The sequence below is a fragment of the Acomys minous genome (assembly GCF_964271855.1).
Source record: "Acomys minous genome assembly, chromosome: 18".
In the NCBI taxonomy this organism is placed as follows: domain Eukaryota; kingdom Metazoa; phylum Chordata; class Mammalia; order Rodentia; family Muridae; genus Acomys; species Acomys minous.
The window spans coordinates 47,030,897-47,044,717 of record NC_140501.1 but is presented as its reverse complement, the minus strand read 5'-3'; the positions used below and the strand labels follow the sequence as shown (position 1 = coordinate 47,044,717).

General features: G+C 43.1%; 1 protein-coding gene across 2 annotated transcripts in view; it reads right to left on the bottom strand.

Moving 5' to 3' along the window:
• FNDC3A (fibronectin type III domain containing 3A) overlaps positions 1-13,067 on the bottom strand; it is a 156,172-nt gene extending 143,105 nt beyond the window's left edge. The window contains exon 1 of one of the 2 annotated variants that reach the window (XM_084767822.1): positions 12,922-13,067. The gene's annotated coding sequence lies outside the window, so the exon portion shown is untranslated. Of the gene's footprint in view, positions 1-12,152; positions 12,391-12,921 lie in introns of those variants that run through there. The other variant, XM_084767821.1, reaches the window with a different exon arrangement.
• Positions 13,068-13,821: the final 754 nt, after the last annotated feature.

Sequence of the window (13,821 nt, the reverse complement as noted above, 5' to 3'; positions counted from 1 at the left end):
TCAGTTAAAACAGAAAGTTAAGGTTTTAGGGGCTGAGGAACTGCTTCATGGTTAAGATCTCTCACTGCTTTGGAAGGCCAGGGCTCAAGCCTCAGCACCCATACGGCAGCTTATGGCTGACTGTAAGTCCAGCTCCCAGGGATCGCCTGCCTTCTTCTAGCCTCTGCAGACACTGAATATGTGTGGACACCGAATACTCACACATAAAAGTAAATCAATATTTTTTAAAAGCTTCGTAGTGAGTTGTGTTCTGCCTTTGATTAGTAAGCTCTCCCTTGTGTTTAGTCCTGAAATGTGTTTGGCCACGTGCCCCTACGGTTTCCCCCATCTCAATACTTGAACCTTCAATTTTGCAAGTTTCGTTTTTCAAATGACATTAAATTTCTAATTAAAACAATGGTTTTATAAACTAATACAGTAAGAACTTCCACTTTGTAGTAATTAGTGAGTCATCAATTTCAAAAATATGTTCCTCCAGCTACTCATCGTTTCATCATTTAATTATACATTTTGTAAATTTTTAAGTACTCTATAACTTAAGATTGCTCTTTTTCTTAATTACTTCATAAGTCAGTCACTGTTGGTACATAAAAACATTAGTAAATTAACCTCATAGCCAGAAATTTACTGAAACCAATTAAATCATGTTCAGTTTACTATAGTGTATCTCTGTGTGTGTGTGTGTGTGTGTGTGTGTGTGTGTGTGTGTGTGTTCATTGATGAGGAAACTATATACTTTCCCACTAAGCTTTTAAAAAAAAATGTCTAATCTCATCACTCCTTTTTCTATTTTGTGGTTGTTGTGGTCAGGGTGGCAGTAATAGTGATGGGGCTGCTGAGAACAGAACCCATGACGTCAGCTATACAGGCAAGTGTTCTAAAGCCAAATCACAACCCATCACTTTTGTGTTTTCTAAGTGTACAATCATATCAGTTACTCATAATAATAGTGCTATTCTCCTATTACTTACAAGTTATTTTTATTCTTTCTTAATGAATCAGCTATGAGTTCTGGACCAATGTTAATGTTCCTATGTCTTAATGGAAGTGCTGCTAACATTTCATTTCACTGTGACATTCAATATAAGTCCCTGATGGTGTATTTTTATAAGATTATTTCTTGCTGACTATAAGTTATTAGGACTGGTAACTGATTTTTTGTTTTGTTTGTTTTGTTTTTGTTTTTGTTTTGAGTCAAGAACTCTCCGAGTAGCCCTGTCTGTCCTAGAACTCACTCCATAGACCAGACTGGCTCAAACTAACAGAGATCTGCCTGCCTCTGCCTCCGAAGTGCTGAAATTAAAGGCGTGCGCCCCCACCGCCTGGCCTGGTAACTGAAGTTAAGAAAACAAATTTTAGCACCAAAGACATAAATATGGTTGCTCCTAAAATCCATAAATACATTAATATTTCCTAATAGTGAGTTATTATATACCTGGACTTCAACATAGTAAAATTTTTAGCACCAATGAGGTAATTACAGTTTGTCCTTAAATCTATATAGCAAACTACATTAATGTCTCCTAAGACTGAATCTTTGCATTCCTGGGATGCACACTGGAACTGGCACTAACAAGAAACCCAGGTTCTGTTACTGCCTGGGCTCAAAGCCCTTATCACCACCAACAGCTCTATGGTCTTCAACATATTAGTTACCTCACTTTGGAAATGGTGGCATGATGTCTAACTAAGATGCCTGAGAACTAAATAAACAGCTCATGTGTAATGTTTGCAACAGCACCCAGGCCAGAAAGAGCACTTGTTAATTATTATTTCCTAGTAAGTTTGTACTAGCCAAGAACACAGGATGTAACACTCTGCAAACTAAGACCTCTGGGTCAAACCGGCCTGCTGCCTGTTTCTGTAAATACAGGTGAACTGGAGGAGAACTACACGCATTTTCTTAGTAATGTCTCTGTGGCTGGGCTCTGCTCCTACAGTCCCTTGGCTTCAGCAGGGTGTGCAGGGTCCTCACCACCAACAGGGCCTGAAACCCTCATTCTCAGCTCCTTCAGTTCAAAGCTGTTAGCAGCAGTGCTGTTCACAAATCAGTCGCTGACATACATACATACATACATACATACATACATACATACATGAAACGATCACACAAGTAAGAGGAGTTAAGAGAAGTGGTACTTTATTTAATTACTTTTAAACACGTATTTATATACATGACCTTATCGTCCATCCTAGTCTGTAAACCCAGAGATAAGGAATTATGACACTCATTTTATGACGTGTGTATTACAAGCATCTACGACATTTTAACTCTTCAGCAAATGATAAGCAAATAACGGGGGGAAAAAAGAAATAGAAACCTGGTGACAACCAAAACAATAACTCTATCTGTCAAAGTTGTAGATATAAATATTCTACGGCACTCATTCTCCTCGCCACAAGAAATAAGATCTACCTTTTAATCTTTTAACCACCTTTTCTAAGGGACAGGTGTTATTATTATTATTCCATTGTACATGGAGGAATCAGGGGTCACTGTGGTAAAGTGGCATGCTTCTCTATAACTAGGAAAGACAATCAAAAGACAGCCCCAGCCTGCTGCTGTCACTTGCCTTCGGCAGGGTGTGCAGGGTCCTCACCACCAACAATGCCTGAAACCCTGATTCTCTGCTCTTTCAGTTCAAAGCTGTTGGCAGCAGTGCTGTTCACAGCCTGCAGGAAGCATGCCCTTCCCTCATGGTACAAAACTGGACAGTGCTGAGACGCAAGGAGGTAGGCAAGGGTATGGACAGAATATGCATGTGCAGAGAAAGGAGGCTATAGTTAATTCCAGAAAAAGTTTGGTCTATCTTTAAATTGAGATGTTATTTCATCAGTTGAAACACTAGTCTGGACACAACCTAAAAAGTGGGTCAAGAGGGACACAGCGACTCCTACATTTTACCCTAGGACAGTGGTTCTCAGCTTTACCAATGCTGGGACCATTCAATACAGTTCCTCATGTTGTGGTGACCTCCCCCATCATAAAATTAATTTTGTTGCGACTTAATAACTGTAGTTTTGCTGCTGTTATGAATCACATTATAAACATCTGACATGCAGGCTATCTGAAATGCGACCCATGTGAAAGAGTCGTTCAACCCCCAAAGAAGTTGCAACCCACAAGCTTGCGAACTGCTGCCCTAGGACTGACTACTCAACCACATGAGAGAGCCAATCTTAGCTAAGTTTCAAGTAACAGATACATAAATGAAATATGCCATACTGTGATACTTTCGTTTTCCTAATTTTTTTTTTATTATTATATGTATAGTATTCTGCTTGCATATATGCCTACATGCCAGAAGAGGGCAACAAAGCTCATGATAGATGGTTGTGAGCCACTATGTGGTTGGTGGGAAATGAATTCAGAACCCCTGAAAGAGCAACCAGTAGTTTTCACCTCTGAGCCATCTCTCCAGCCCAATATTTTCCTTTTGTTTGTCTGCTTTTGTTTTTGTTTTTTTCGAGACAAAGTTTTTCTGTGTTAGCCCTAGCTGTCCTAGACTCTTTTTGTAGACCAGGCTGGCCTCAAACTCATAATGATCCGCCTGCCTCTGCCTCCCAAATGCTGGTATTAAAGGCGTGCACCACCTGGCATCTGATATCTTATTTTAAAATACTGCTCTCAGGTTGTAGTTGTGCTTCATCCAAACAATATGTAAAAAAACAGAAAGGTTCTTAACTATTATGCTAAAATGTAAATAATATATACACAATGCATTATAAATGAAAATACCACATGGGGGAAAAACCAAGTCTTAAGACTAAAACCGTAATTGAGAATGGCTATATTAAGAAAACCAAAACAAATCCAGAAAATTTAAACAAAATGACAGCACGAATTCTTTTCGCTTAAGCAAATACTAAGACAGGCTGATTTTGAAGTACATGACACAACCTCTCCTCAGGTTCCTGCTTCTCTCAAAGCACACAGTATACAGCTTCCTTTCATCAAAATGCTTAGAACCAGGAGTGGTTCCATGTCAGACTCTAGAATGTCTGCGCACACCATGGCATCCTGGAAGGGGAACTAAGTCTAAACACAAAATTCACTGTGTTTTCTACATACATTATATACGGGCCTGAGGTTACTACAGCCAGTGTTTTCAGTTTACCTACATCTTAGCTGTAGCATATCACTCCACACACTGGGGGAAGGCTTGGCGTCTGTGGCATCGTGGTGGCAGCAGAGTTTCACATTTTGGAGCATCTTGAATTTGGGGGTTGGGTACTCAATTTGTAATTATACTTTAAGAAAACTCTTACACGTGCTGTGAAGGGTACTTAAGAAACATCTGCTTAGCATCTGCCCCTGAGTAGAAGAGTCCTCCCCTCCCACCATGTGGCTGGGGGTTTACTGGAGAAGACTATACACACTTAAGTCAATTAAACTAACCCCTCACTGGGGAAAGAGAAAGTCACTTAGAAATAGTTATCTATATGTAAAAATATATATGTTAAGATGTGGGTTCTGAAAAGGAAAAGAGAAATGATACCTAACATTGCTATAGTCTGGTTCATATAATCTGTCAAATGTACACTAACTTTTTTTAAAATCAAGGTTGATAACAAAATACATACTGTACTTTGTATTTCTACTAACTAGCACCTAAGCCATCTCGAAAACTAAGGGAGAAAAAAAGAAGTAATTCTCAAGAAGAATTTCATTTGTAAAATGAGAGAACAATGGTATATCCAACAGGTTTATGCAGGACTTCAAAAATAGCACGGAGCACAGGCCCTAAAATCTAGTGTGACCTCAACAGGTGTTTCTCAGTACTGTAAAGAAGTTGTCTTCTGGGGGCTGGAGAGATGGCTCAGAGGTTAAGAGCACTGTCTGGTCTTCCAAAGGTCCTGAGTTCAACTCCCAGCAACCACATGGTGGCTCACGACCATCTATAATGAGATCTGGTGCCCTCTTCTGGCCTGCAGGGGTACATGCAAGCAGAACACTGTATAAATAATAAACAAATCTTTTTTAAAAAAGAAAAGAAAAGAAGTTGTCTTCGACTTAAGAGCTAGTTCACTCATTTTATACATTTTTCTCCCACTATGGATACAATAGCTACAGGTGTATAGAACAGATCAGCATTCCCTTGCAAAGAGGAACCAAGGCAGGGACTGCTCTGAAAGATTAATGAGTGGAGCCCAGGTGCAGTGGCACCAGGAAGCAGAGGCAGGCAGATCACAGTGAGATCAGGCCCAGCCTGGTCTACAAAGAGTCCAGGGACAGCCAAGGATACACAGAGAAACCTTGCCTCGAAAGCACCCCCCTTCCAAACAAAGATTGAGTGGAAAATGTTTTGCATATATTTTATTTGCAAAGAAAACTGTTAAGACTTTCTAATACACCAAATACTTCCTGAAAATACTGTTTGTAGAACTCTGCAGAGTAAAACTTGAACTCAAAAGTTCTGGTCATACTAGAAAAAACAAGCAGCTCATTAGCTTCTGGTATACATGGCACCTCAACATTTTCATGTTTCAACCATCTTGCTGAGCCCTTACTCTGTGTGTGTGTGTGTGTGTGTGTAAAACAAAACAGATATTCTCAATTTTAAGGATTAGAAAACCAAACCATGAAAGCACTGTCACTAATGAGCAGTGAATGTGGAACTAAGCTCTGCATCATCCAGGCACTTGACTGTTGGGACTTGGTCTGGTGCTGTGCATTCTAATGCTCATTACTGGCCACCACGATCTGACTGCCGCCCAGAGGAGCACATCCTCATGTCCCCAGGCTTTCTTGTCTAAACCTTGCTCTACCTACTTCAAAAGTCAACTGGTTACTAAAGCTACTGAAGCCTGTACCTGGGCAGAAGAGAAGTAGGTGGAGCTGAGGTCTGGGGTCAGATGAGGACCAGGAGAAGGGAAAGGAAGTGGAAGACGTAACAGGAGAGGAAGCCTGAGAGGAGGAGGGCGGTCTCCATGGCGCAGTACAGACCACGAGCCCAGGGCCATGGGGCTGGCCTGACGGAACAGAAGCAGCCCATACAGGAACTATTGTGGCAAGCAACATCGGGTGTGTAGCTTAGACGGTTGAGACCTGCCCAGTTACTGTGCTTTAAAGCTTTTGTACATCTAAGAGGCCTCTGTCTCGATTATTTGGGAACTAGCTGGGGTAGAGAAGCCCTCAAGTCTAACATCCTTCCTCAACAATTGCTCTTCTCCTCACACAAGGAAGACAACAAGGACGGCAAAGCAGTGGTCAGCTGTTAATTACTCCCCGCCCCTTCTTTTTCCAAAACAGTGTCTCAACTATGAAGCCCTGGCTGGCCTATCCTGAAACTCACAATGAGATCAGGCTGGCTTCTAACTCCGAGGTCCTCCTGTCTCTGCCTCCGTAATGCTGAGGTTAAAGGCATACACCACTAAGCCTGGCTATTTATTCTTAAAACACAATGTTAAGCCAAAATTATATTAGGGAGCAATCGAGGAAAGTCAAACAAAACCTAGTTTAAAAGACTTAAGTTGCCTTTAAACTTAAGTAAAAATATTTATAAAGCAAACTAAAGTTATAGTTATGAAAGCATAAAAGATTAATTTTGGTTTGGTTTTTAATGTTTTTAACAGAAAAATAAAGGGGAGAAACAGAATTGATTCTGTTTAATCAGTGTCTCATATACTTTTTCAACACCTAATACTGACAAAGCCTATTTCTAATGCCTGCAGAATGAAAAAACAACCTTATTTTTTTGTTGTTGCTGTTTTTTATTTTTTGTTTTTCTAGACTGGGTCTCTCTGTGTTAGCCTTGGCCGTCGTGGACTTGCTTTGTAGACCAGGTTGGCCTCAAACTCACAGCGATCTACCTGTCTCTGCCTCCCGAGTGCTGGGATTAAAGACGAGCACCACCATACCCGGCCCAAAATGCTGTATTTTAATTGTTGTTGTTGTATTTTGGTTTTTTGAGACAGGGTTTCTCAGTGTAGCCTCAGCTATCCTTTGTAGACCAGGCTGGCCTCGAACTCATAGCAATCTACCAGCCTCTGCCTCCTGAGTGCTGGGATTAAAGGCATTCGCCACCATGCCCAGCTGTCTTTTAATTTCTTGATATCACAAACTATGTAGCAGCTCACCAACTGAGCCATTCAGCCACCCTCAGGCACCACGGGTCACCTAGTAGAGATGGCAGAAGCACAGTGGGAAAGAGAAATAGTGTCTTAGAGCAGTGGTTCTCAACCTTCATAATGCCACAACCCTTAATACAGTTCCCCCTGTTGTATTCAGCCCTAACCATACAATTATTTTTGTGGCTTCTTCAGAACTGTAATTTTGCTACTGTTGTAAATCATAATGTAAAAAGCTGATATGCAGAGTATCTGATATGTAACCCCTGTGAAAGGGTCGTTTGACCAACAGGCTGAGAGCTTCTGTCTTAGAAGTACAGGTTATAAATTTAGAACTTTCTTTTGGTTTTTTGTTTTTGTTTTTGTTTTTTGAGACAGGGTTTCTCTGTGATAGCCTTGCCTGTCTTAGACTCACTTTGTAGACCAGGCTGGCCTCGAACTCACAGTGATCCGCCTGCCTCGGCCTTCCTAGTGCTGGTATTAAAGGCGTGTGCCCCACGTCCAGCAAAAGAGATGTTTAACATAAATGTAGTTTCAAAGCAATCAATACTTATCCTTTACAATCACCATAATCATGTTAAAATAATTTTAATCTAAGTGTTTCTTAGATTTCTGGGTCTTTCCTCCCTTCTTTAATCTACATGGTGTAACATTTTTCTACATGACTCTAGTTTATCAATCTGATTGCCAATTATTCCATTAACGGTGACTGTTCTTGGAGTTACTGTAGAATTTCTAAATGTTTAGAACTCACCTTAGACTACCTTTTAAGAACACATTATGGGTCCCCGTGCCATCACTTACGGAGCACCAGGTCCCTAACTCAAGGTTTCTACAGTGCCATCTGTGCTTGTTTGAAACTGTGAACCCAGCTGCTTCGCTGTCTTAAGGTGCAGCTCAAAGACTTCTCTTACTTCCTCATTCTGAGGCCTAGACTAGGCTCTGGCTGGAACACCAGGCACAAAGTAATAATTACAGTAGTGGTTACTTTAGTATATTTTCTTTATTTTCATATACCACAAGAAAAGATAAATACACTGCTTCAAACAACCGTTAGGTAAATACTTGGCAATACGTGCTGTATGGACAGTTAGCCATGTTTCGGCAAACTAGGCCAGATGGCTAACTCCAGCTTGCAGACAAGGTTTTTACATTTGAAAAAACAATTTTTTCAAACAAGCAAACAAACAAGAATATTCATCAGAGGCTATAGTTTACAAGGCAATATTATCAAACAATCCATAAAACGGCTGTCTACTCTTACCTAAGTTACATAAACATAGAGAATCTATACACTAAAAAAGCTGAAGCTAGAGATCAAACCGCTAAGCGAAACAAAATATGGTAAGACAGACAAAATACTGCATTTTCTCTCATATACAGAATTTTTACCTGTCTGTCTGTCTGTGTATGGTGGAAACGCAGAAATGTGACTGGTGGGGGGACAAGGGAGTGGGAGGTGGGAGCAGGAGAGATAAGGAAGACAGATTTTTCTCTTATATACAGAGATGTGTGTGCTTCTCCACCCCCAACACACACACACATGCACACACACACACATGTACACACACACACACACATGCACACACACACACATGCACACACACACACATGCACACACACACACATGCACACACACACATGCACACACACACACATGCACACACACACACATGCACACACACACACGCACATGCACACACCTACACACACACACACACACACACACACACAAAGATGAAAGATGATCCATTTGGGGAGGAACAGGGAACCCCAAGAAGCAGGGAAGGGTCCAAAGATGGTAGTGGGGAAGAAAATGAGCCTGGTACAATAATACATATTTTGCATGCTAACCAAAAACAGTGAAAACAAAACAAAGTGGTGGCATGTGGCTCTTTATCACTTTTAAAGACAGATTCCTGCTGATAAGCAAAACTCTCCTCTCCAGGGCTTTGTACTCTACTCTTCACACCTGCTGAGGCCTAGCTCCAGTCTCTGCCTGGTCGCCTCTTTTTCCCTCATACTTGTCCTTGGATGCTCCCGAACTATTCCTCTTGCTATCACATCCAAGTCTGCCTGTCATTCTCTTTTGGATTGAGTTTTCCTTTGATAAACACTTTCCTAAATTTCAAGTTGGGCTTCTTCCAAAGGCCCAGGCTGTTGTAGCCCCGCTCAGAGTGCTCTCAGTCATCATGGGTGCCACATACTTTACAATATTGTGCTACAGCTTTTGCTAAAGGTCTCCTTTGTTAGTGTCCAACTCTCAAATAATGTGCATCTTACACGAAGGAACACACCCAAACACTTTGACAATAGCTTACCACCCTCTGAGGCCAAGCTGTCTCCTCCCAAGTTCACCATCTTGTAGTTACCTTACGAGAGAGGTAGCCTTCCAGCCCGGGAATGGCTGGCAGAGGACTGGGCACATCGGAAGGCGAAACCCATGCAGACCTTGATGGAGGCTGCGAGGCAAACCTAGACAGCAGGCATTAAAGGCCAAACCCAACCGATGGAGAGAATATATCAGGGACCCTGACAGAAAAAGAAGTCACTGAGTAACACTGAAATAAAGATGAGAGTATTAAAAAGGACAGTCACTCACAATACATGCACAAGAACCAAATGCGCCCTTCAACACTATTGGTCATGGATTTTTGTGTGTGTGTGTGAGCTCACAACATTGATACACGATTGTTGTGCCAACGTGATCAGCTGAAGTACCACGGAACTCAGTGCAACAGACATGTACACAAATCTAAATCTGACTTCTTAAAAACATCCAAAACTTATTTCAAGTAATAGTTCTTGTTTTGGAGGTTGCATTTAACAACAACAACAAACCGCATAGCATCACAAGGCTAATAAACTTGGGAATCATATCCGCATCTTTATATCATGCACCAGGACATAATCAAAACTCTTTTTCATGAAAAAAAAAAATGCACTAAGCATGTTTTGCTTTAAAAAAAAAACTATTTTAGTTACATCATCAAATAGTATTTTAACACTACAGGCTAAATACAAGATGAATAAATCTTACATACATAAACACCAAGAAATACAAATATTTTCAAGAGAAGGAGAAATATTACCTATGGATCTAAGCTAAAGTTGAACAAATCATAAATTAAATGTCTTTTACCTAAGTCAAGCTAAAAGACATTATTCATTACAATATTCTTTATTTTTCTCCTATTTTTTTTCCCAGAATCTCTCAGCCTATATCTCATTAGACATGAAAGGCAGAGAACTTTTTTCTTAATGTGCATTAAAAAAAAGCTGAAAATCAAAGAAATATAGAAAGGAAAGAAGAATCATTAAATGTATGGTAAAATAAATCAGCTCTCAATTACATGGAGAGAGGAAGTGATGACACATAACACCAAAAAAAAAATTTTTTTTTCTTGAATGTACAACATTAATTTGGGAGAAAATTCCCCTTATAGCCATGCTTCCCTGAGACCATGGTTAAGTAGGGGCTTATTTTTCCTGATCATTCGGTGATGAGGAGGATGTGGAAAAAAGGGGAACGGAAAGAGATAAGACAGACGCAGACAGGTGGCTAAAGGTGGCCAGCCTGAGACAGGGTGACGATCTATGAAGACAAGAAAACACAGAGAAATTTAATGTGAGAACGCTAAATTTTTTAAAATATAAAATCTAAACAAGATCCTTCCCCTGTCACCTCATCATCTCTTCTTCCTCTTAAAAGGTGATATTAGTGGTGGCAAGAATTACAAGTGGGCTAAAATGTTTTTTAAAGCAAACTCTCATATTTATATTTTAGAAAAAAAAAAACATGTTTAAAAGGTCCCTGCCGTTGCTTTCTATTAGGCCTACCACCTGTTTCCATGGGTAATTTATCTCATTAGTTGAGAAAAATCAATTCAAACAGGAAAATGTTTAGAAAGCAGGGTACGCATCTCTCGGGAACATTTTTAGGGGACTTAAACAAAACTTATGGGATGGCAAGAATTACATACCTCTCAGAAACACAAAAACTAAATATTTATCTAAACACAGGCTATGAGCCAGAAATCTTCATTTGTTTCTGTCTGACATATGGCTCGGTTTTGAATGGCATATGTTTAGTTCTAATGTTGGTAAAAAGCATAGTGAGCCAAATATTACAGAAAAGCTTCAACCGTTATTTCACTCTTACAGCTGATCTTAGCCAAAAGGCAGAGAACCGATGCTATTTGATTCTTATGACACAGACACACACTCACACACACACAAACTTGGGTTCCAAGAACTAAAACAGACCACAATAGGAAACAGCAAAAATCATGATGTGGATCAGGTTTTTTTCTCCTTAAAGTCCACCGTGAGCATATAAGATTATACTATAAAAGGAGGGAAAAGCCTATCAGCCTGCTGTTTCTCAATTAATAGATGGACAGGCAAAAAGGTGCCCAATGGAACTTACACACACACACACACACACACACACACACACAAACACCCCTCTCTAGCTCACCATCCCTAGCACCCTCAGCAATACACACACACACACCACACACACACCCAAATACCCCAAGGCTTCTAGAAAAAAGAAATATACATATACGATTACCTATCGCACTCTCTTAAACCAGCAGCGCTAGCGATCTGACGTGGAAATCATTCGCTCATTTTTCCTTCACCCTAGCGCACGACGCCCTTTCCAGAGTCGTGTCAAAAGTTCACCCACGCAGGCTGTGAAAACCGGGGCGAGGACCGCCGCCTGCCGTCCTCCTCCTCCTCCTCCTCCCGACCGAACAGGTGGTTTACCTTACCTGGGGAGAGGAGCCGCCGGGCACCGGGCGCGGACCCGAAGGGCGTGTTTTCGAGGATTTAACCCCCAGGTGAGCGGGCTGAGCTCCGCGGCCGCCCAGCCCCGGCAGGTGTCGCGCAAGTCTCCTCTGCCGCCGCCGCCGCGTCCCGGGCCCGCGGTCCCACCGACGGCGCTACCCCGCGAGGGGGCGTCGCCCGCCCTCCCCGACGGACTCAGCCCTGCGGCGCCGCGGCCCGCAAGCCCTAGCCTAACGGTTTCCCCGACGCGGGCACCGGCGTCTGCGCCCCCGTCAACCGGCTCTCACCTCCGAGTCCCGCCGCTCCGAGGCGAAGGAAGGCGGATCCCCTGGCGTCTCCCCGGCGGGGCTCCGGATCGTCCCCTCCCCTCACTACCTTTGGCGGCGGGCCGGGCTCCCGCGGCCGCCGCGGCGCTGACTGTTGGGGGTTGTTTTTCCCGGCAGTGACGGCGCCCGCCGCCTCAGCCCCGCTCTTCGCTCCCTCTCCGCGTAGCTCCCGCTTTCTGTTTCACCCGAGGGACCGCGAACGCCGCCGCCGCCATGATTACTACGGAGCCGGGAGGAGGAGCCGGCAAGTCGGGCGCGCCCAGTGCGGCTGCGCGAGCCCCGCCGACGGCGCCCCCGGCCGCCCGGACCCGGAGCCCCCGCGCGTGCCCGCCGCCCCCGCCGCCAGGCTTCGCGGGCGAGCGGGCGGGAGGCGTGCGAGCTCCGACACCGCTCCCGAGACGCTCGCCCAAAGCCCGGCGGTGCCCCGGGAACTGTGCCGATGATTGACGCCATTCCAAATGCATTTTAGCAAGCGCCCCCCCGCCACCGACCCCGAGACATGAACCCTGTCGGCCCCTCTCCGAAAGCCCCAGAACTTACGGCGCTGGCAGGTGCTTTTAGGTACAACCCCACAACAGGGAAGCCCACCGAAGTGGGCTGAGACGTTTCCGCTCCCAAACGTTTAGAGCCCCGGTATTTTATAGCACCCGCAGAACAGATTTACTTCGTTCAGAAACGCAGTGCTTAATTTATGGTCTCAGACCGGCCAAATCTAGTGGAGACCCTTTACCTTGATTTTTACCACAGCGGAGACCGAAGCGAAGGCAGCAGCAATTTCCTGAAGCCTCAAGCAATGGGGGACGCTGCAGTAATGCCTTAGGGCTGGCCCGGACTGCTTACTTTTGCAGTTTCACCGGAAGCCTTGAGGGAGAGGGTCGTCTTTGGGAACCTGAGTCCTAACCCTGTCCATCCAAAACTGGTGACTGATGAAACCAGGCTCCGCGTCTGACTTGTATTTCAGTTTATTAATTGTGCTGCGTTTTAAGGCGGCAATCTTTTTTTTTTTTTTAACCATTTGACAGAAGTCTCTCGAAGACGTACGTATTTCTTACGTTCTTAAAGAAAACAATGGATAACGAAAATCTTAGTGGATCACTGACTATCAAATGTGATACCGTGCACCGAAGTCCCATAGGATTGCAGAGGTGTGCCTGCGTGAGTGTATAAAATCCCCACTTCGGTGCTGCTTTTTGCAGCGTTCTACTGACTTTTATTAAAGACCCCTCACTTGTGCTCACCTGCCTGTATATCCACTTTAATCCTTCTGTTTTCTGGTGGCGGTGGTGGTGTTTTTACTACCCGCGTTGGGTTTTTTTGTTGTTGTTTGTTTTGTTTTGTCTTCCCTACTTTTCTGTATGGCTGCAGGCAATGATTGATCCAATGTTTATATCCACAGCCAGCTAATGAGAGGTTCTTTTTCTTCCCGTCAGCAAGTAGGACAGTGAGTCTATCAAATGGTGTCTTGAGATTATTTGTTTTTTAATTGCTCAATAAAGGACCAAAAGTCCTTTCCCTGAGAGAAATGTTTCATTCTCTTAGCTTCCAGCTTTGGCCCTCTTCCAGACAAAATTGCTGGAAAGCTGATCTTGGAATAACAGAAGTATGACTGGTCATTGTTTTACGATAGGAG